Below are 20,295 nucleotides of genomic sequence, written 5' to 3' on the forward strand. Positions count from 1 at the left end.
GTGTGCACTCCCACAACTGCTTTATTTCACTTAGCCAGGGCATGTACAGTAGACTTAAACCACTATGGTGGTAGCTTTGTGCACCCTCTAGGCCAAATAATTGGTTCTGGGCCTTGTGTTGCAGGGATAGGCCTAGGCATCTGCACACATGCTATGTTAAACAGACGCTAGTGCCAAACGAAAAGTCAGGTTACGAGTTTCACAAGCTGTCGAGCACTCAGGGCACGGGTACAGGATTGTTCACCTGACAGCAGTCCAACCTATAGGATGAATCGTCTGGCTACCAAGCTGCCTGCATAGTGAAATATATGATTTTCTTCTTTGCGGGTATACCGCAACTCTGATCTGTCCAGTGAAGAGGCTTATCCCTTCTTTCCTTATTGCTGTAACCAACATTTTGCTTCATTTGATTTTTCTTTACAGGACAGTTGGGTGCAACACACATAGATGCTGCCCACCTATTATCAAACACTTTCCCTAGCAGAATGCCAGACCTATTAACTTTGCCAGTGTCTACTTTGTGGTTATCCTTCTAACAGATGTTATGCAATTACAAAAAATAAACACATAATTTCTTCCATTCAAACGCTGTACTCTGCTTAATTCCAGCCTCTATCCACTCTGACATCATCCTCTTCGACTCTACCTGTCACTTACCCTTTTACTCTACGCTTGTTTATATCTATGCATTCGCTCACCCCTACTCTTTCCCTTCTGTTTCTCCCCTCTCACGCCTCTCTCTCTCGCTGAGTCTCACTGTAAAGAGCTAAGAGACCCAACTAGGCGAGTAGTTCTTGTGGGTGGGCGAAGGAGGTACACATGTTCCAGGACCTCCCGACGTGCCCACCTTACCTGTTATGCATCGCTTCCCCAAAGCGGGTACAGCGCTGGGGGAGTCGGATGCGAGTAATCAAGGCCTTATGTTTTTAGTGTACGTGCATGCACGCTGCGGATGGAAAGTTTGGGAGCACAAATGCATACACACCACGAAGCAAAGGGAAACTAGATCCGAGTGAACGGCTCACACCTGATATAGGGGCACTTGAGATCACTTTATACGCAGTGAAAGACCAAATGTGAAGACAAGTATTATTGTCATCATTCACTTGCATTCCCTCACCCCCACAGTAGGGTGGCCAGATCTTGAGAACCAAAAATCGGGACATTTTACAAAAAATAAAAGAAGGACTACGATTTTACGCCAACGTAGCGGCGCGGAATGACAGTTCTATTCAACATAGGAACACAGAGGAGGCACAATGAAAAGAAACAAAATATAATCTTTAAAACCAGCGTCATACCTGTTAAATAATTGTTTTTTTATGACAGCTGCCGATTAGCACAGCTTTGGAACACATAAAAAGTGCCGTTCACTATTTTCAGTCGACCTCTTTTAAAAACCGGGACAAGAGCCATATTTGCCGAAATAGCTGGTGAAAAACGGAGACTGTCAAATCCGCGACCCATGCACACCCTACCCCACACGTTCCCCACCCTTTCTGGAGGGGTTGGATGAAAAGGGGACGGATGATTCGGAAGTGTTCCAGAGCCCCCCCCCCCCCAACTCCCCTAAAACCTATGAGGATGTTGTCTGTTGATAAATTGTTCGGTATGTGCAAAATCTGTCTAAGACTGCTCTGCTGCTATTAACATTAATGGGAATCCATTACATTTATATTTGCTTAAGTGTTTTGTAGAGCTCTGTGACGTAGCTTTTGATTTGGGCTCTGGTTCTTAACCTTTACTTCTGTGTTCCATGACGTTTGAGGTTTTTATGTGACTTCTCAAAATGAACCATAATTATGTCTAGATGCTGTGGAGGATTGAGGATAGATTTCCAGAACAACAGAAACATTGGCTCCTTGCAAGAGCACACCGCGCAAATGAAAATGCTTGTCCCTGCTTATATGTCATTACTGTTCACATCGCTGGTACTAATTTAATAACGACTAATAAATGTTACAAGGAGAGTTCATCTTACCGAGATTCAAGCCACTGGGCTGTTGCTATCAATGAAATCGTTTTAGCAGGTGCTTTATCTAACTGTGTGGCTAACCGGTGTGCTCACTTTTTGTCCTCAGTGTGTGAAAATCGTGATGTCCCCTCTCCAAGGAAATCAGTGTTGTGTCATATGTGGGATAAAAACTGTTTTACGTGGAACACACAAAACTGGTATAAAACTTAGGGCCAGATGTAGCAAAGGTTTTTCCCCATTCTGTGTCTATGGGAAAAAGTGTTCGTACATATGGCCCAAAATAACTAAATAGCGACTAGTAGAACGTATTATTAAAAAAAAAAAACAGTAATGGAGAGAGAAGAGACTAAACAGCTGAATGGTTTTGTGCACCTGTGCTACTAGGGCCCCTGCCTCCTACCTTGGTACTTAAGGGCCGTACAACCTCTGCCTGCTGAGGAATTAGCAGCCCGAGCAAACTCCGCACTTGCAAGTGTCAGAAGATAGTGCTCCCTCCACCTAGTCCAAGGCCCGATAGAAAGACATACAGAATAACCGGCTTTGGCAAAGCCAATACATGTGGATTTAATGTGCTAATGCATGCTGTGTAAGCACAACGAGGCCATACAGAAAAAAACAACAAAGCAGACTGTATTGATGGCTTATTTGTCCTATTTCTGTTTCTATTAAATGTAAAGGTCCGTTTCTACAACATAGAAAGAAAGGAAAGATTTAGTGAAGGCTCCTTTGCCACATGACCTTCTTTAGAATCGAAACCAAAAAAGCCTATATTGAAGGCGCCAGATGGAAGTTATTCCAGATGGTGATGGACGGATAGATTTGAGGGAAGGTGTTTGATGTGAAACCTCGCCTTGGCAGCATTGAAGAAAAGCCACGGAAGTGCAGGGGATGGTGATGACAGGCGCACACAGAGAAGGATGAATAGACAGGAGAGAGAAATGCATGAGGCGTGGGGGTGGTGAACAGGAGCACACATGCAGAAGAAGTAACACACATGGAAAGAGGGGGTGTAATCGGAGGGAGACAAGGTGTGCCAGTGAATCGGCCTACAGGTGTAAAGTAGTCCCTCATCCTTTTCAGATCAAGTCTTGAGTGGAGTCATTTGGATTCAAACTTGTAACCTAATCAACCAGTCGCATCAGGTCGGACATGAATACTCCAGTGAGCTGAGCTGAGCCAAGCTGCAGGTGACAAAGTACCAGACCAGTCAGCGAGGAGATCCAGTGGCTCTAACAGGTAGACACAAAGCCACTGAAAGCATATAGTGGCAGTAGGTCTATTTGAAAGCTTTTCTGCAGTCTAAACCTAAAAGGAAAATTGGAGTTGGTAGCTTTTTAAAATAACTGCAGGCGATGAACTCCAGTTTGCCCCTCCCCCCACCTTTCTGAGCCCGGGTGCCCATACACCGACCGCACCAATGTTAGCTTTTCCTCTGTTAACATCGACCATAAGCATAATCCTTTGCCTTTTCTGTGCATCCACCCAAAACTGTTATTGCCACAGTGTACCATGGCACGATATATCGCTATATACAGCATGTCTTTGTTGAAATGTTCAGTGACGCGCAAGTAAATTACTCGCTCGTGAGCAAATGTTTGAGGAATTTCAGGTTAAATTGTTGCCATACAAAGCATGCGCTTCTGTCGGTTGTTGTGTGGGTGACTGAAACTTCTTAGTCAAAGACCGCCAGGCCTTTCACTGCCTGCAATGCAGAGTCACATGAACGACACTTGTGTCACGCTTCGGCTGCCAAGACTTGAGGCCTCGGGGCTTGATCCTTATCCGTGAGGACGGGGAACTGCTTTTTCATAACTACACGATGTGTTTCCTATGCTTAAATCCCCAAAACCTCTTCAGTCACCCAATTCGCTAAATACGTATTTTTGTCTGTCATTTGTAAACGAACAAGCGATTTAATTGGTTGCAAACCTGTGTAGAATCCTGCAGCAGCTTCACAATGTGGCTATTAAGACGGCAGAATCGCTTTCCTTCACTGGCGGGTTTTACAACTAGGTACTAACAAAGGTCTTAATTTACTACACAAAGGCACAGCTGCAGCTGTCGTAAATCGTCTTCTCACAAGTTATGCATTGCTGGCGTCCCTGTCAGGTGTGAGTGTGTGTGGCGTTCTCACTCGTGCAGTTCAGTGCAAGGTCTGAAGTGGAGCACAGCCAGTACCAGTAAGCGCGAGGTGATTATTCCACTGGACAGAGCCAGGACCTCATCGACAAAATCTCAAGCCAAAGTGACTAAATGAAGCTGGTTGAAGTAAGCCAGTGATTAAATGGAGAGGACCCAAAGCCCTTTCTGGTTTTATTATAAGCAGTGGGTTTGGTTGACACAGATGAACTGCCAAAGCCCAGAGCTAAAAAGTTAGGCCTTTTGAACCTGCTTTAGGGTAACAACTGATTAGTCAGTACATATCTGTTCTGGATTCAAAGCTAAGGATTTTTAAACCCTATTGATTTTCGCTCAAATGCTCACTGTCTGGGCCTGCCTCACATTTTAGGCATTTCGCTCACCTGGTTGCAGTGCTACGTTCATCGCCTTAAAAGGAATACTTAAGTTTGAAAAGAACAATTATTAACTTGTGGATTGCAGTTACTGACTCCTAGAACGAGCTTAGACAAAGCAAGGGAACACCGTCGTGCCGAGCATACATGGCGGCACTATTGTGATTAATAATTAATGGGAGGAGGGTAATCCGACACTCAGTTTGGTCACTTTCAGAAGCAAATAATTAAAAGCTTAGTGTAGGGTTGGCTTGCATTCTGAATGAGTCTGCTCTTCTATCTTTTTTTAAAAAATATGCTTTGTAAGTAAAACAGACGAATGGATTACAGTAAGGTATACAAATATGTGAATATAAACGTGTTCTTCCAGATTACGTTGCTGTAAATATCTTAGTGTAGAAAGAAATTTAGAATGCTTTACAAAGATCTATGTGGCTAAACCACTATAGAAGCCTTTTTGTATTTATGTTTTAGAATTTAGCTGTCTCGACCACTTTTTTTTAAAAGATTACATTCTGATAAAAATATAAACACACACACACGCCCATGCTTTTGGTTAGCCCTCTTCGTCCATTGGTCTGGTAATTGGCCATTTCACATTTAGCTGTTTTCGTCTCCGTTTTCTGCATTCATTGGCTGCCATGCATTATGAGCGACTTAGTTTATCCCGATGATGTGTACACCCACATAAGAAGAGTGCCAGGGCTGGTGCACATGTGCTGCTGGGTCCATTCAATTTTGTATTGCATTTTTACAATTTTTTGTATAGCATACATTAGCAAAAAAGTGCACACTTATGATGACCGATCCTGTTGGCTTTGCTAATCTTTGTTTACAGGGAAAACGAAGCATCTGGTGACATCTGACCTTTTTACGTGGAGGAACGGATTCTGAGAAATATTGGACATCTGGCTAAAGGAGCAGAGTGTGCTGTATAAATGGACATTATCTTACAGAGTAAAACGCTGACCATCACAATGGTTGTGAATGTGTAATGCACCCAAAGGATTAATATGCTTCTCATCTCTTCCACCTTTGGTCATAGGCTTGAATCCTGGTAGCCCTCACAGGCTTTCCTCCTTCTAAGGTCCTTTAAATGAGTGTCATTAATTTTAGTGACAACCAGCTCCTATTTCTTGACCCTAGAGCCAAGCCCCCTTGTACAACACAATGTATCTTTTCTATTATCTCATACGTCATGGACATCATTCTCCTGGTGTTCGACCCCTCCCCTCCCCAAATGGAGCCCCCCCAGTCATCTCACCGTCTGTACTTTTCCTTTAGTTCCCGATGGTGGAAATAGGACTAATCAGAGTCCAGACTTCATCGTACTATGGCCATATATGACATGCACATCTTGGAGACGGTGCTTAATTTGTCAATAAAAACGTGCCAGTGACCAAATCTCTCCTCTGAAATTCGCGGCTGCTGCAATTAAAAGTGCGAGCACGGAATACTGAGGTAGCGTAATCCAGAAGACATTTCGGGCATCTTTAACCATTTATAGGCACTCCCTGTCCCTTCAGCTCTCTCCTTCAGTTTACTGCTTTCTCCCTTTGTGACGCTTTTTCGTTTTTCTCTTCCTCCATCTTTCCCATGTCTTTTGCTCGCAGTAAATGCTTGAGGCAGAAAAATAAGCGCTGGCCCTTAACAATAAGTGCCGGTGACCCGCACCGGAAACCAGGGGCTCATATTAAGCACTGCTTGGAGACCATGTTTGTTGGCAGATTACTGATAGCTTTCAATCCTCCCACTTGTGACTGTACTGGATTTTCTTTTAATTTTTTTAAGGAATCTCTGGTGGTAACAGTTTTTGGGCCAGAGAATGAAAATACTCGGAATTTACCCCCTTCACTGTATTTTATGTGCATAGATGGGGCCTAAGCCCCCGCTTATTCTAGGTGTTTCAAAACTGGTCATAACATTGAAATAGGTTCTGTCAGGATCCTTACTTTGGAGAGTAACTCAATGGCGACAATAGTTTTCTCTGGTGGGAACAACATGTTTGACCTTTTTTTTATTTTCTGTCACAATGATCTCGCTGATGCAACCTCACAGACAGCCATCTATTCCCCCAGTTATTATATGCGCAGAACTGGAAAGTGCGATTATGACTATCCGTTCCATGTGGTAGCTCTCCTCATCAAAAGGGCACACTGTGGCATTTCTCCAGGTATTTTCTTAAGGCATGACGAGGAACTAGCTGAATAAACACTGACTTCAACCATTGTACCTTTACAAATAAGTCCAGTCTCTGGGATTGCTATGGTTATTTGGTGGCACTGAATATGTTGATTTGCCTAACCATCATTTGACAAGAGCAGATCAGTTACAGAAAACCCTCCTGTTGCATTACACCTGCTGAACACTGGCACCCGCGGAGATCTGCTTGCTTTGCAACTAGTTCTTTTACTTTAGCTGTTTTACTTTTATGTTAAACCATCTCATTGAATTACCTTACATTAGGTCTGTTTGTTTTGTAGCTATTGTTTTACTTTTAACGATGTTCTACAGTAGATGCAGAGAATTGATTAACTTTAGTTGCTTCACTTCTATTGGGTACACCTGGTTGTTTTACGTTATAGAGGAGCTGGATATAGAAGAAAGGTTTGTTTTGAAGATGGTTATATTTTATTTGATTGTCTAGCACTACCACTTACCACTGTCGGTGTTTTACACTTAACAGTGTTGCTCCTCAGTTCTACTTACTTTAAAGGAACTCTGTAATCTCTAGCCATTCAGATTAGTCAGGAATAGACTAAAGGCAAAGGAAAATCTGTCTGGCCCATATTCTAACCAAAGCTTTTCTTGCCTAACAATGCTTTGCAATTGTCGCTGAGACCATTTCATGAATGCAGAATGACAAAGTACCCGGTCCTAATGTACTTCCGATTGAACTATGCAAGATATTACCAAGCAAACTTCCATGTGCTTAAAAGCTAGGGAAAAAGGAAAACTCCCAGAAGATTGCAACTGGCTACAATATTCCTGATATCAAATATGACAGGATTACAATTAAATGTAGATAAATAAAACTCCTGGCACAGGAACTGGCTGTTAGACTAGGAACATTTTAGAATTGCCGATACACCTAGATCAATCGGGATTTGTCCCAAATAGAAACACTAGTTTGAAATTAAGATGACTATTTGGATGTATGGCATATACCAAGAAAGTTCAAGAGCCACCAATGAAACTGCCATCCTAATAATAATTTTTAAAACCATAGGCTTTGGGCATATTATTTTGGAAGGTGAAAATCGAACTTCGAGTGTTACATTGGGATGGGGAGATGCCAAAATATCAACTAGAACACACAATGGAAGAATCTGTACTGAAGGAAAAGCCATATCGGACATGCATAAATATTTCTGTACCTTCTATGCTAGGGGAGAGCCATCTCTTAAAATACACCGACATGCAGTGGGTAAGCCAGGGTATCCACAGTTTTTATACGGAAGCAATAGAGTAATCATTCTCTCGAGATACATCGTAACAACAATTAAAACCTGGCGCTCTGCAACTGCAGCACTTTGTTTGTCAAAACACGTTGACATATAACCAATCCCTGTGGCTGATGCTCTCAAAAGAAACTGCAGAGCTTGAGGAATTTAACAAGTAGGACCTCCGAGGCATCACAGTCCTGGGCAAGGTTAAGACACACAGGGCCATGAAATAATTTGAAGAACTTCAAAACAGAATTCGATTTAACAGTTGAAATCTTTCAGTATATCAGACTGAGGTATACCTTGAAAGTACATGTAGCCTCCAAGACCGAGATTGTGAATTCTGCTCCAATAGAAAAGAAAATACTAGCTGAACCTTTGACCAAAAAAGCCACACTACTGCGCTATACAACTGTTGGAAATGGCCCTTTTTGTGGGGTTATCCCCAACCTTTTTGCCTTCTTCCTACTTTTTTCAGATCTGTTTTGCTGGTTTATTAGCTCTACTCACTTTACCACTTCTTACCAGTGCTTAATTGCGAGTTCTTCCTGTGTAAATTGTATCAGTGATTGATTTATCCATGATTGGCATATCTGATTTACTAATAAGTCCCTAGTATAGTGCACTAGAGGTGCCCAGAGCCTGTAAATCAAATGCTACTAGTGGGCCTGCAGCACTGATTGTGCCACCCACATCAGTAGCCCTGTAAACATTTCTCAGACTTGCCACTGCAGTGTATGTGTGTGCGTGTGCAGTCTTGCACTGCCAATTCGAACTGGCAAGTGTACCCACTTGCCAGACCCAAACCATCCTTTTTTACTACATGTATGTTACCCCCAAGGAAGGCCCTAGGGAGCCCTATGGGCAGAGTGCAGTGTATTTAAAAGGTAGGACATGTACTGGTGTGCTTTACATGTCCTGATAGTGACATGCTGCCACATTCTTTTTTCACTGTTGCAAGGCCTATCTCTTTCATAGGTTAACATGGGGGCTGCCTTTAAATATCTTTTAAGTGCAGTTTCCCATTGGGAGGAGATAGAGAAATGGAGTTTGGGGGTCTCTGAACTCACAATTTAAAAATACATCTTTTGGTAGAGTTGTTTTTTAAATTGTCTGTTTGTTTGAAAATGCCAGTTTTAGAAAGTGGACATTTTCTTGCTTAACCATTCTGTGCCTCTGCCTCCCTGTGGAATCCTCGTCTGGGTCAGACTGACAGATGGGCTCTTTGTGAATTTCCACTAAACAGTGACGGAAAGGGAGCTGAGGTGTATCTTGCATATCCTGATGAGTTTTCCTGGGCCAGAGTGGGAAGGGAGGAGCTGACACCTGCACCTAAAAGGGCTCTGCATGTTCTCACACAATGCAGTCTCCAACCCTTTGGAATGTGTCTGGAGCCAGGCCTTGGACAAGGCAGGATCTTGTGAACGAGAGAGACTGTCCTTTGAAGTTTGGACATGAACATAAGTAGTGGACCAAAAACCACAGACTTTTAGAACACTTGTGGATCAAGAGGAACCTCTGCCAAGGAGAAGAGGTGGAGGAGGAGTACTGCCCCTTTGCTGTGTGTGCTTTGCTGGGTTGGCCTGCAGTTGTTGCTTCTGCCTTAAGGAAGACAAAGACTAGACGTTGCTGTGTATCCTACTTGTGAAGTTTCTCCAAGGGCTTGAAGTAGAGCTTGCCTACTGTTGGAAGTCTCAGGGATATCAAATACTCCAGATTAATCTGCCTACAGCACTGGGGACTGTGTGTTTTGTGCTGCAACAGAAGAAAAACCACCACCACGCCGTCAACGACTCCGCTGCCTGCACTGTGACCTGATGACTCAGCCCCGCTTCCCACTGCAACCCTGGTGTCACCGCCACCCGAGGCTGTCACCAAGCCGCTGCTTGCACCATGACCTGTGGGCTCTGCATTGCCTTGATCACACTGCAGTCTTGTTATCCACGACGACGCTCTACACTGACACTGACGTTGCTGCTTGCACCGTGGCCTGAGGACACTGCTAGTGAGGTACACAAAGCACCATTGAGCCCACACCGCAGCCCCGCTCCACTGATGCCAGTGCCATCAACAGACACTCCTGTCTACACAGTGATCGTGGGCACCGTATGGAGGCTGCCTCGCACCACCGCCATGGGCCTACTGATGTCAGCGCTTCAGCAACGATGACGCCACTACCTGCACCACGACCTGGAGATGCGAGCCACTGCCTGCACTGTGACCTGTGGGTCCCGCACGTCGCATCATCCAGCTTCGCATCTCCGCCCTGATGCCATAAACGCCAGCGCTCCTGATTTTGTCATCAGCCCAGAGTTCGATCTGCAACACGTGAGACTTCAAGGGCCCAACGTCCCCTGCACCGACCCCTGGAAACGAAGCCTGCCGACACCTGCTGACGCCAGGGAAGCTGCACTCCAAATCTCACTGCGAGGATCACAAAGCCCTATATTTTCAAGGTACTGTTTGCGGGTCTTCCCGTCACTATAGCTAGCCTGCGACTCCCCAGTCAGCCTGAACTGTTGGATTTGTTGTTGCGGACACCTTGATAGCCCAGTATTAGATATTGACTTCAAGGAACTGTATTTTTATGTGAATTCTTGCAAAATGAATATCTTTATTACTGTATGTTGGATTTTTCTAGTTTGGTATTGTTTTGCACAGATAAACATTGGCTATTTTCCTAAAACTGGCGTGGTGTCTTTTGGTAGTGTTTTCACTGTATTACTGTGTGTTATGTACAAATGCTTTACACACTGCTTCTGAGATAAGCCTGACTGCTCATGTCAAGCTACCAAGGAGGTGAGCAGGGGTTAGCTGAGCTGGGTATCTCTATCTCCTTACCCTGACTAGAGTGAAGGTCCTTACTTGGACAGGGTGTAAACTGACTGCCAACTACAGACCCCATTTCTAACAACAACCTTGATCAATAATGCACCAAACACAGTAAGCAGACGTGGAGATTTGGGAAGATCTAAGAGCTGTAGAAGAGTGGGAATCGGACACAGAGGTCCACAGAGTCAATTTTATCAGAATGCAAATGGTGAGGTTCAAAAAGTTCAACAATGATTTATGCTTGAAAGGTTGTGGTAAGTAAGAACATTTTTTCACATGATTTTGGCTTGTCCAAAATTTGAGAGGTTATGGTCATGATTGAGAGAAAGTATGGCACAAGTAGCACAGATCTCACACTGTGCAAACCTAAACTTTCCTTACTCTGCATATGGCTTGTGTCCATTCTCCCAGATAGACTTGAATTTTCTGCAGTGTAGGGCTAGTAATAGTAAAGAGAGAGATAGCAGGAAATTGGGGTATCTGAAACGTTCCAACATTATCAGAAGGGATCAACAATATGTATTGGTGCACGTTGGCCGAAAAGTGTATATCTGAAAGTAAAGGCAGTACAGGGAAATACAAAAGGAGATGGGCCAATTGGAGCAAAACACTGGGGCTTTGATGGAAAATGTGAACTGTTGGTTCCATTCCTCTCTTTTTATCCTCTTTGTTATTTCGATTGTTCCTGTGTTATTGCCCCTCCTTATTTTCCGTTCTTGAGGATTTGTGTGACAATTGAACAAGTATTGCATGATTCCAGAGCAAAACATTGTTATCAGTGAGGTAATCCAGTTGAAACTGTTTGTTAACTTTAACACAAACCAATACCTTTTTAATTAAAATGATTTTCTTGTTGTGATGACCTGCTGTGTACAAGTAAACTTCACTCTTATGAATTCTACACGATAATTTCTGCTAGTATGTACACCTTGGACTGCAGCAGCCTGCACAATGACATAAATATTGTCTGTGGCCTGGCAAACCAGTTACCTAGTTGTGTTTACAGCTCTGCCTATTTTCCCTTCACTGCAGCTGTGAGGGTCCATAGTAAATGATCCACCCCTTGTGGTGGAGTTATTATTAGAGTTAGCTTACTCTTCCTCTCTAGTGGTCTCAGGAGGAGATAATAATGTAGCTTTAAAGAAAATCAGTAGGCAGTCTGGTGGGAAAAAGAAAGCCTTGAGCAGAAAATATTAGATCAGGGTGGCTGTATCCGCTTTGCAAACTAGAAGTGATGTATTCTGTGGTGTTCCGTTTTTCGCTTATAGTATTAAGCAGTATAAAAGCCAAGCCCAGATGGGTTATTTCTTGTCATCTGCATTATAGATGGCTTAGAGCATTTTTGGAACAGCCAGCAAGATAACCTTATAGGAAATGTTTCTTTGAGGAGCGCTTACAGCAGACAATGTCACCAGTAATATTTTGACAGAGCTGGACTTAATCCAAAAGGAGTTAGAACTGGTGGATGCACAAAAACATGTTGCCTTAAATCCTTGCTTAAAAAAAAACTATTATATTATTCAGAGAGAGGCTATTAGAAATCAGAAGCAAATTCTCAACCAGTAGACTATTTTTTAGCAGTCCTGTAAAGAGGATAATAAGATTTGAATATTTTTGGCCAGGAAGATAAAGATTAAAAACATTTGAATCAAGTGAGATGGATACAAAGTTTATCTGCTGTCTGTCTCTCTAGTGAGTAAAGCAGTCCCAACCCACCTCTCCTCTTCATTTCCAATCTAGTGGTAATCCTCTGCCATCTATCTAAATAGTGAACTTTACCATAGATCACAGCCAAGGCATCATGGACAAGAAGGCCAGCATCCAAAACATGTCAGTGATTTCACATGTGTACAATGGCAAATCCACCCTGAGTGGCCTCTGTGTTAATAAATCTGGAATCCTTGCTTCTGTCAGGGCTCGGGAGACTCAGTTCACCAACACAAGAAAAGACGAGCAAGGAAGATGCATCACCATCAATCAGATCGACTGCCAAATCCCTGTTTTATGCTCTGTTACAGAATGACTTGGCTTTCATCAAATAGAGTAAAGACGGTACTGACTTTCTCATAAACCTGATTAACGCCCCAGAGCACACTGACCTTTCCTCAGAAGTTGCAGCTGCGCTTTGTGTAACAGACAGTGCTTTGGGAGTTGTGGACTATGTCTCTGGTGTGTACAGACTGAGATTGTCCTTTGTGAGGCCATTGCAGAAAGGATTCATCCAGTATTGATGATGAACAAAATGGACCCTTCTCTGCTACAGCTACAGTTGAAAGCAGAGGAACAGTATCAGAACTTTCAGCATATTGTGGAGAATATCAAGATAATCATACTCGCAGGAGAGTTTGGTCCTTTGAGCTACATCATGATTGAAGACTTGCTTGGTACCTGTACCTTTGAGTCTTGCTTGGACATCTGGACTTCCACCTCAAAACTGCTTATTGAGATGTACATCATAACGTTTGCGACAAAGGTTCATCAGGGGTGTGAAATGTAATGAAATATCTACTTGTCCATGCGACAGGTTACTTCATAAATCTAATTGTCCTGTAAAATAATCTACCTGTCCCTTTGATGCCGTGTAGTACGGCAATAAATTATGGCAGTAATATCATTATATAAGAGCTCTGATAACAGCCTCTCTTAATATTCCAGGCCTAACACTATAGTACAACTTAAACACTGCCAATTTCCTTATTTTGCCACCTTTCCGCAGATCTACATACTGTGGCTAGAGGTAGCAGAAAGCAAAAGGTCCAGGGTTGGAAAACCCATTTGAGTCTTTGCAAGCCTGCTAACAGCATGTTTCAAGGGTTTTCACCAGCTCTTCTCTAATCTTTTCCTATAATGCAAAATGTTGGTAATTTACTCCTGACAAGTGGTGAAGTAAAACGTCTTCCAGGGTGGGGAAAAAAGTGGTTGGAGGGAAAGTGAGCTTGTAAAAGCTCAACAGATTTTCTCATGAGCAAATCTACACATGCATATTTGCTCATGGTAAAATACAGTTCACAAATATTTTTAGGAGTATGATTTCCTAGTCTACTTCTCGAAATTCTTGCATATTAATGAAATACATAAATCTGCACTAATGCAAATACCTACACCATGAGTCCACTTTTGTGATAGCATTCTGCTCTTTCACAAGGAGCATACTGGCACACCAACTTGTTTGGTTCAGTGCTAGGAACTATAGTGGCAATGTGTGCTTTTAGCGACCGAGAAATATTTTTGCTTCTTGCCAATGCTTGTTAAAATGGTTATGACCTGGCAACTCCCACAGCAACAATGTTTTCCAAAACTTTTGTCAAAACAAGACATGCGTTGACAAAACCAAACGATCGGCCCCAATATCAGATCTGTTGGTTTTGTCACTGCTTGTTTTTTTCATATTTCCCATAATCTTGTTGAAAGTAGTTACACTGATATTCAATTATGATTATTTTTGGAAATACTAGCATGCATCAACACATTTTACTGAATGATGCTTCAAAGAAATGGTACCTACAATTTCACAGTAGTTTAGCAAAACTTTTTTTCCAAGTTGCATTTTTTTGTGACCATTTTATTCTGAAAGCAAAGAATCATCAATCGTGCTTTAAAGCTTCTGCACATATTTGCATCTAATCAGAGGGCATTCTGGAAGAATTATACATAGTCTCATATAGTTAACTTTTGCAAATGTGTGTACGCATTTTTTCACTGTAATTACTCTCAGTAGTGCAGTCCACGTTTGCAACAGTTATTTAGAGCACGCACCCTAATATTAAGGGCTCTACATTAATGAACCTTAAATACAAGTTCGAACAGCATTAAGATATGGATTCAAATGTTACCTCAACTGCAGACAATTCACTTCGCTGTTCCATTATGTGGTACTGTAGACTGGAAGCCAAAGGGTTTGTGCTGCAGGGGGTTGGGCCCACTTGTCCCAAGGGCAAAATAAACATGAAAACTTGTTGTCCTTGACCCCAAACAATATGTCCTGGGCGTCAGGCTATAGGAATTATGCACCCCTGGTTCATATCCAGCTTAGACCCCCAGAATGTGCCAAGAAGTTTGAAGACATAATATAGAAATGGATGGGGGTCTGGTTTGTGACCCTTCAAGGAGCCAGTATGGCAAGTCTGCAATCCGTTTGGAGGGAAAAGCTTCCAAGCACATTCTGTCAACTGGTCCTTAACCTATTCTTCAAGAAAGAAAGAACAGCTAATGCTTAACTGGTTGAGAAACTGGACACCAAGCTTGAGAGTGAACACCAGGAGAAGGATGGCAAACTCCAGAAGTTCACCATCGATTTCCCTTCCCCATTTACTGCTAAGAAGTACTGTTATGAGCTGTTGTACGAGGCAGCTCTTTGATGTTGAGGCTGCAATTGGTATCAAGCTGTGACCCACAAAATCCACCCTGATGGTGTACATTTCCAAACTGAGACCCGCAGTGGATAAGGGTTGCTTCCATGCTTTCTGGCAATTGTTCTCTGATGTATTGCCTCAGACCTAATGTTCTGAATCATGGGGATAAATTACACTCCTTTCAAAATGGAAGATATGTCCCTATTCCCCTCCCACAGGACCAGCCTTATGAGATGAGGACATGCCTTGTGGAAATGTCATAAGGCTGGTTGGTGTGGGTCCGGTCAAGGTGACTACTGGTTCCATCACCACATTTGAGCATGAGGGTGGGTGAAGTTCAATGTGAGCCTGTCATGTGTGTCCCTGACTGGGCAAAGAACCCTGATGATCTGCCCAAACCGGTCAAAGGGCTCAAATGTTTGCCAAGCCTGCGTTTATGGTTCAGTGCATCATTGAAAAACCTGGGGAGTTGCATCTGGAAATCTGCCTGATCATCAGGAGGAAGATCTTGCATAACAAACAAATAAATTGCCCTGTTATGTCTAGTTGCGAGACCGTCATTGAAGAATCCAATGCATTCTGCCTTTCCAAGCCTCCCAACAAATAAAACCATTTCTTCATAAAGACTCCACCCTTCCTGGATGGTTGGTGGAAGAGGTTGACCAAGGGAGCAGTGAGTGTCCACCAGAAGTTGAATATCCGTGTCTTTTAATTGGCATGAAAAATCTAAATGAAATGTCATCAAAGCACCAAGATCTGGTGTTTTGGTCCTGGTGGCAGAGGGCCCAACATATTCACTGATCTCCCCAAAAGAGTGCCGTACTTGAATGAAACCAAGAAAAGTACTGTGAGTGGGTTCCAGTGGGCTACTAAAGAGAGCGCCTTGTGATCCTGCATACTGATGAGATTCACAGAGGTGGTGTCCTGATTATTCCTCGAGCCAAAAGGTGCCTGTATGCATGCATACATGACTAGTCAGCCCAGGCTCATGTAGCTCATTTATCAGGTGGAAATTCAATGTCCTAATCCAGTAACTGGAAGAATCTATAGTGGTTTGAACAAGAAGTGTGGCAGTGTGTGAGGGATCTCAGGTTATGTGCATCCCGATCTTTGTGCTTAAGGCATACCTGCCTGTAAGCAAGTCTTTTGATGTTAAAGCGGACATGAGGTCTAACAGACAGTCGAGCTTTACCCCAGTGTGTGTTTGACTACTGGCAGATTCTGCCTTGTGACCCATTTGATGCCACATGTTGCCCTGCCCAGACTGTCACTACGACACGAAAATGTAAAGGATTTAAGAAAAAAACGTGCATAGCTTCCTGGACAAATTGTCCCTTCTTGCACAAATCAAATCAGCTGTCTTTGGCTCTTGAAAATGTAGCAGTTTTAACATGGGAGAAGCTGGCAGGTTGTTAGACTGCAGAGACACTGTCTTGCACTTGAAGCAGAACATCCTGATTTCCAGAAAACACTAATTTAGCTTTATAGGTGTAATTTTGTTCCACATGATTTTTGGGAGTCCCTCGTGGTGTCATTAACTAAAACATTACCACTTAATCTCACAGCTATATAGCCCTACAAGAAGCACCTAAATTGGAAGGATGAGGGCTACGATATGTTGTTAGTCTGGGTCACTTGCCCCACAGGATATTATGCCGATTGCCTGTGATCGTCTGCAGGTACAGGGCCTCTTATAGTTTCTTTAGGGCAGGAGAGGTTGTTGGCAGAAAGTTGAAAAACAGGATGTTTTGCAGTGTGGTAGTCAGCATGAATATTATAGTGTGGTTTAATCTGAATTCTCAGAAGAAAAGTGCGATTGTTAAGAAACCAGGAGAAAGTTTTTATGGAGGATGTGTCAGAAAAGCATGCAGCAGTAATTTTAAAATTCTATCAGGAAAAATTAGAACTAACTGTAAAATTTATGAATTTTTAAGTGGTGGGGACCTGAACAAGTTTGAGTCTTGATGATCAGAAGCTAGTTAGTTAGTTAGTTAGCTAGTTAGTGAGCCTATCATAGAAGAAGAAATAAGAATTCTCTCCAGCCTCTCTTCCTGAAAGTCTTGGGTAAAAATGGGTTCCCAAGTGAACATTTACAAACATATTCACTTGCTAATAACACAATTAAAAAAGCAAAGATCCAAACGCCCTACTAATTACAGATTATAATATATTCATGAAGGCTTACTCCGATTGGCTTGAATGGACAGCTGGTTTGTGCAGTTTAACCAGTCTAGTTCTGTTTTCAGATGGCTTCTGGTTGGCTAGTATCTGTTGTCTATCGGAAGCAGTAGACGTTGCAGAAACCCAGCAAGAACCATTAGTTATCTGTTTTTTTAGGCTTAGAGACTGCCTTTGATCCGGTGAACTGGAAGTATTTTATGTGGGTGCTGGACAAAATTCAATTTTAAACCAGTTTACTGGGTGACTCACTGTCAGTATTGTGGCACACAGGATTTCTTTTATTGAAAGGGGTCTTGGTTGGTAAAATACAGACTGAGCGGCACAGAACCTGTTTTTCACTATTTGCCATTTTTATTGAACCAATGCGGCTTTAGATAACCCTCAAAGAGATTGTAAAAGTAATCTCAAGAATCGTGGGTGCATTGAAGAACTTACTGTATGCAGAACGTGCAGCTCTTTCTCAGACCCGAAGAATGTCATAAATACATTCAAGGTAGTACTCCTATTTTCCATCATTTCTGTAAATAAATCGAAAACATAAGGTATTCTGATTAAAATCCTAAACTCATTAGCTTTGTAATAAATAGTGACTTTTAAGTTTGACCTTCATGGATCACAGATGTTTTTGCTGAACTGTCTTCTGGCAAAGTAAACAGCTGGTCCAGACTGTTGCTGGGTAAAATGATGTGGATTTCTCCTGTTATGCCCCAAAACATTTCTTCAGGTATGCTGCACCCATTAAGTACCACTTTGTCCGTGATTAGCAGGCTGTGAACCTGTTTGACTTTTGCATGATTCCACAATTGTATCTGAAAGTATCTGTGGGCCATGACGGCTGTATACATGCTTGAGAGCCTCTTTCTTTCGCAACATCTACTTGCATTCTCTTCCAGACTGTGTGGCATGGCAGTTTGGTGCCACTAATGCTGGGTGCAGATCTGGGGGATCATCTTCTGGCAGCATACTCTGTGGCCAGGCCAGAAGTTGGGAGCAGGGATCCCCTCGAATGAAAGCACATTTGGCCAAACAGGAGGCACCTCTGCAAGCAGCACCAGATGAAAAGAGGGCCCGCTGGTTAAGACCAGCTTCACTGCAGTAGGTGTCGCCTACAGGATGCCGCCTTACCCCCACATGTCTAGTGCACCCTGGCAGCGAGCAGTCCTGAAGAACTATGATATCCCTAAAACACACTCCCTGTCCTGTCAAAATTGGCATGTGCATTCCTGGCAAGCCATATTTGTCAACTTTTACTACTTTGCTTTTTGATGAAAAAAAATCTCTTGCATTTGTAAATGTGTGCTTCTATTTGTGGTGTCTGCATTTAGCAGGCGTTGAAACATTTTCCCAAAGAAGATCTTTTTTTCTGGACCCTATTTTTACTGGTTTTTTGAACCATGTGCTCTTTGCCCCTGCTAAACAGGAGTATATGTATGTGCGTCCGCTTTAAACATGATTAATTTGGCTTAACCCCAATTACCTTGTTTTATCTCTCCTATAAGTCCCTGGTACATGGTGTAGAAAATACACCCAGGGTCTGGCAATTAACTACCACATTTAGATTGCAGCACCTATGATGCCATCCACCGGGTTGGCCTGCAAACATGGCTTCAAGTCTAGCATGGGTAGCCTGATTGAAGCAGCCTAAAACCATGCTGCCAAACATGTCAAAATCACCCTTTATGAAAGGTGGGGAGCCATGCTTTTAAAAAAATAGGTCTCCCTCAAGTACTGCTTGTCGCCCACAAGGCAGGCTGCTTGATATTTAAAATTAGAACTTGGGCGAAAATAAAGTTGGCATAATCCTCCAGCGACTAGCCCCCAAAAGCTATTTTCACTGGCAGGGCTATAGCTGAATCCTAGATAATGTGCACATTATACACTTTAAACTGTAACCTTAAAAGGAAACAGCTAAAATAGTAATCCCAAGCCTATTTTCATATTTATTAAAAAATCCGGTTAATGGCTGGAGTTTGATTTTTAATAAATGTTTAGGACAAGGAACTTTTTTAGAAGGTTACATTTTCCCTTCCCTCCATGGAAGAGCCATGAATCACAACCACTTACAAGCTAGTGCCAACCATAAAATTTGGCTCCTGGAGGCTAATTTGCGTTACATTTTACAGTACCCTGCTGCGAGCCTGTTTTCCACCTTAGTGAGATATGAAAACTGCTCCAAGATCAGACCCGTGGCTTAGGCCTGGTGACATGATGGGCTGAGCATGGGACACTTGAGCCCTGTCAGCTTAGAAAAAATAGTTGGGGTGGGCCCAGGAACATCATTAACTTTAAAGGGACAAAGGTGATGCCTGCCCATTCATATTTTAGTGTTAGGATAGACCCGAAAAAGAGAAAGCCTTTGTCCCCAAACCCCACACTAGCCAGGCAGGCTTAAAACCCATTGGGAGAGAAGATACCTTCAGAACTGGACACCGAATGAGAGGATTTCTTGATTTCCTGGCTGCACTTCTGGGTGGATCCAAGAGCTCTGCACATGGGAGAAAGGGTTTTCTCATCTTGGATTTTAGGAGTGAGGAGCACTTTGGGATTGTTTGCAGTAGGGCAAAAAAACACTGTGGGATTGTTTGCAGCAGGGCAAGTGGGATCTGCTAAAAACAAAAGTGGGTAGGGTTGCCTCTGGGAACATTTACCCTATTGATCAGGGAAGAACCATGAATCACACCCACTTACTAGCTAGTGCCAGCCTTATAATTTGGTATACCAAAGCACCCTACTCTGAACCTCTCTGGACCTGCGGATAATCAGGAGAAGACTGGACCTGCTTTCTGTGTTCCTAAAAGGTGCTGTGAAGACTGAACCTGCTCCCTCCTGTGCCTATGATGCAGAAGTAGACTCCAAAGGTTAGTTGGCTGGCCTTCTGTATATAGCTATAGTGACAAAACAAACTGCAAGAAACCTTTTACCTGAAGTGACCAGTTGGCCAGTAACAACTTGTTCTGAACTAGACCTTGTTGTTGGCCTCTGCTGGAGTAAGCCCT

General features: G+C 42.9%; 1 protein-coding gene and 2 pseudogenes across 1 annotated transcript in view; all 3 read left to right on the forward strand.

Annotated features, from left to right (window-relative positions):
- LOC138249523 (elongation factor 2 pseudogene) overlaps positions 1-13,263 on the forward strand; it is a 63,645-nt pseudogene extending 50,382 nt beyond the window's left edge.
- Positions 1-20,295, forward strand: part of NIPA2 (NIPA magnesium transporter 2) — an 88,127-nt gene that overhangs the window by 9,834 nt on the left and 57,998 nt on the right. The gene's annotated exons all lie outside the window — the stretch shown is intronic.
- Positions 14,882-15,725, forward strand: LOC138249524 (elongation factor 2-like; annotated as a pseudogene).

This window comes from Pleurodeles waltl, chromosome 8 (assembly GCF_031143425.1).
Source record: "Pleurodeles waltl isolate 20211129_DDA chromosome 8, aPleWal1.hap1.20221129, whole genome shotgun sequence".
NCBI lineage: Eukaryota > Metazoa > Chordata > Amphibia > Caudata > Salamandridae > Pleurodeles > Pleurodeles waltl.